Genomic DNA, 4,384 nt, shown 5'->3' with positions numbered 1-4,384 from the left:
CTGAATACAAACCTGTAATGAGCGTCAGGGGTGTGGACGAACCCTCTTATTCAGACGTAGAAACTGGGATCATTTTTTACTAAGTTCTGAAGCTAAATCAAAACATTCACCGTCTAACTTATGAACTCGAGCTATTTTCTCGTAGGTAGAGGAAATATTAAGAAGTTATTATTATTACAACTTATTTCTGGCGTCTAACACCGTAAACAGATTCACAACTAGTATTATAAACCTCAATATTAGCAGAACGTTTTTTTTATTATTATTTTAAAGCCTTGAAAGCATAGCCTATACTAAATAGGTCATTCCTCTTATAACAAAAGATTAGTCTAATTTGCATATTTTGCTATTCAGACTAACTGTTGTCTAATTGTGTTTTTTATCTGTTTGTTTTTAGCTGTTCGTGTGCATAATTGTAAAGTGGAGGAATAATTGAAATGTTGTGCTCTCATACAGTTTATTATGTTAAAACTATTTAAATATACTCCGGCAAACCCGCAAAGAACACATACGATACTGTGAAGAATAAGGTCTTTCATAAACTGGTATGACCGGTTGGTTGGCACCGTAAGCTTTTTGTTGTCGGGCGTCTACATGTAAAATGTTGGGAACGGCGCCCTCTGGTGTTCTCCTAAAGCAACAGCGTACATGAGACTGTAATATATATTACACTCCTGGCAAAAATAAAGAAATAAATGGGCCGCCGCCATACCCAAAATAGCTAAACACTTTTAGCTTTTTAATTTTCTTAACCACGAATTATTGGTCAGGAAATTAGCTAATTATAAGCAAATGCACAAGACTTAAGCAATGTGTCAGAAAAACATCAAACACAGAATTAAGTTTTTGGCAGAATATGGGAAGTTGTGTGTGGAGTGATGATCACAATGAAACACGAGTTGCTTGGTGATGCTCTCGAGCGGTGTCTTCCAAAGAAAGCAACTGAGAAATATAATAATAAATGCATCTCAACCGATCTCAACCGTGAAGTAGGCCTATGGAGGAAGAGTGTCGCTCCTTTCAGACAGCGCGATGATCCCGGCAATTTGCCGGGAAATTGCCAGAACGCCCTCTGTGTGAACGCAAACACGACCCGGGATTGATGCAGGGGCCTGTTTCAGAGAGGTTAAGTGAAAACTCTGAGTATGTTAACCCTGAAATGAGGGAAACTCTGGGTTTTCTGTTTCAGAATGGGAGGTATGTTAAACCTGAGAAAGCAGAGTAAGTCAAGCCCGTTTCTGAAAGAGAGGTAACTTATACTCAGAGTCAGTTACCATGGTATTTATTATTAATAAATAAAATATTGCTATTTTTACTGCTGTTTTATTTCTATCTTTTAATAAGATGAAGGGGGTATTAAGAATACCCGTTTATAGATTTAAACTTAGATTCTATAGGCTACTCCACATAAAAATGTGAAAAAATCTGAATGTGTAGATTGTTTGATGTGTAGACACATAATATTAACATTACCTCTGTAGGCCTCTCTGTGGCAGCAGAAACTCTTTATCCCCATCGTCCTGTGAAGATGAGCATTTGGTTGAGTTCCCATAACACTATTTGTCATAATGGTGTATTGAGTAGGCGACTTACAACTGCCTGGGGTTCTGTTGGGACAGGAGGCTCCAAAAGACAGATATTACCAACCATCAGAATCTAACTTGGGACCAACAAAAACCCCAACCCAAAGTAAAATAAATGGAAATATCAAAAATAGCCTATAAAAAATAACACATGTAAACCTCTTACATTTTATGAGGCCCTTGGATCTTCGGGAATGACTGGCTCTGAAGTCCCTCCAGGAATGCTGGAAAGCCAAAAATGCTGCTGCACTGCTAGACACTGACTGGATGCTATTTAGTTATTTAATATGTCAAATGTAAAGTCAGGTAGCATACACCCATGATATGCTCAAGCCTTACTTGATTGAATTATGTTTTTATATTTAATTTTCAGCTGCTGCCATGTTCTTTTAATGCCTGCAGGATTGCACCTACATGAACATTAAAATTAGATTGAATAACATACTGTTCTTCCAGTTTCACCTCTGATATTATAACAGTTGGGTAAGTTACTTGTATTACTAACTACAAATGACATCTTCAACAGTGTAATTAGATTAATGTAATAATGACTATATCTTTAGAAATTATTGGTCTACTTATTACTAATGACTAAATCCCATGTCAACCTTAACCACTTGAACAATACAAGGAGAGACAAGAAACTGCACTTTTAGTGCTTTCAAATAAACAATATACAATTGCATGGATTATTCTTGAATTGACCAAAGTGTGTAGAGGGAGAAGGTTAGGCTACATTAAAAATATACCTTTTAAAAATGTATGTTAAATACACAGAATTGTTCTATAGTCTAATGCAATTACATCAGATTTTACTTTAAATTACAGAAGAATTAAGAGTAATCCCTTTAATTAAATTACAGTATTTAGACTTGGTAATTAATTACACCCATCACTGTATAATAGTAATTAAAATGTAAACTTAAGCATTGACTTGAGCAACTATTTTCTCCCTAGCTAACTCTCTGTCCTTCGCTGCTGCAGCCGATATTTAAAAAATAGTAATAATATGTGTTCATACTCTCCATATGCTTGCAGAAGCACATCCAGTTCTGCTGGTGAGAAATATGCAGACCTCTTTTTGTCTGGCGCTGTCGCCATGGTGACTCATAATATCTGCGCTCCATTGATAATGGCTTTTTATAGTTGTGGTGCACGCGCTTAACTCAGAGTCAGTCAACTCAGAGTTGATTGAACTAACTCATTTCAGCTGTTCTGTAACCGAAAACTGTTCGTTTCTCATGAATGACTGAGATTAAGCTTTTTAATTTTGCATGTTTAAATATTTACAATTATATTGTGTTTTTATTCTGTCTTCCAAAGTTGTCTCCATATTTTTAAAATAGCCTTAGGCTGATAGCTCAAGACAACATAAGAACTTGGAGTTGCATGTTGCATGCTTTGAATGTTGCTTAACACTCAACTGGAAATCTTTTTGATACCGTCATACTTTATAATTTTTTTTTTATAATCACAACCGTCATGCTTTATCAAAGCTTATCATAAATGTTAAGCTTCAGATGCATTACCAGTTGTTTTTTTCTAGCAATGCTTTAGAACATTGGTCAAATTAAGTGAAAATAATGACTAACCATTAATCATAAAAATTAGGCCTACATCTTATCAGTTTATTAATGTTATCATTCTTATGTAATTTTTTTGTAAACAAGTAAACACAAAAACACACTGGTGAAGTAGTCATGGGTCTACTAAAAATGAAGGAAAGGTATAGTTATAAATTCATATTTGAAAAATAATATTATAGTAAATATTTTATTGGTCTTGCTGTAGTCATTTTGTCCTTGATCCCATGTTTTTCTATTGTCTAACATTCTCATTTTTACAGATGATGAATATGAATAAAATATTTAATTTTAAGACACTAATTTCGAGTTAATGAATGAATGCTTTAAAAAAAACTCAATACATTTTACACAGAAATATGTTGAGGCAGATGTTTTTGTTTTTCAAATTTAAACAGTCTAGATAGGATAGGTAGATCATTTTATTATATTATAAACATGGTTTCTATGCTCTTCTTTAAACGATAATACTTTTTAATTAGGCTATATGTCCATGACCCACCACACCCGAGAAACTTATTTTCTGACCTGCAATGAACTATTGTACACAGCTCTGACCAATAAATAATTGGTTCATTACATATGGTTTGTGGAGCATTCAACATCCAATTGGCTATGGTGATGTTTTAAAAGAATAACGAGTCTCAACCACAATTCATAAAAATAAACCTACCCATACTTATTGAATTTGTCATTTTGGCTGTCAATATGTATATATATATAGTAAATATATATAAAAAAATGTCCTTCTTAGAAGGGCACAGAACTTCACAATCAAAGGTGAGTTAAGTAACACTTAGTGATTTCTCTGATAGTATCTTCATGATCAAAACATACCACTTTTAGATGAGGTCTTATATTATATTATACAGTGAGGTTTTTATTTGCCCTGGGTGCCTTATGACCTAAAACATAAAAGTGGGCTCTTCTTTGTTTCGATTGTTCAATGCACAGAGCATGCCTTCAAGGAACATCTCTAATTTTCATTTTCAACCACAACGTCCTATATAGCCTATGGGAAAATACATAAGGCTCAGTTTGAATTTAGAGCTACATTCATGGAGCAAATCCTAACCCATTATGTAATATAGTAACCATTGTGTCACCAAACTTGGCTGACTACTGAGATCAGAAAAGGGAAATATTACTACAGCCGGAAAGGCAAACAATAAACTACTATCAAGACTACAAATTGCACAAACTAAGTAGCTACAATAT

Source organism: Leuciscus leuciscus (genome assembly GCF_965113295.1).
Source record: "Leuciscus leuciscus genome assembly, chromosome: 5".
In the NCBI taxonomy this organism is placed as follows: Eukaryota; Metazoa; Chordata; class Actinopteri; order Cypriniformes; family Leuciscidae; genus Leuciscus; species Leuciscus leuciscus.
Note: the sequence above shows the minus strand (reverse complement) of the source record.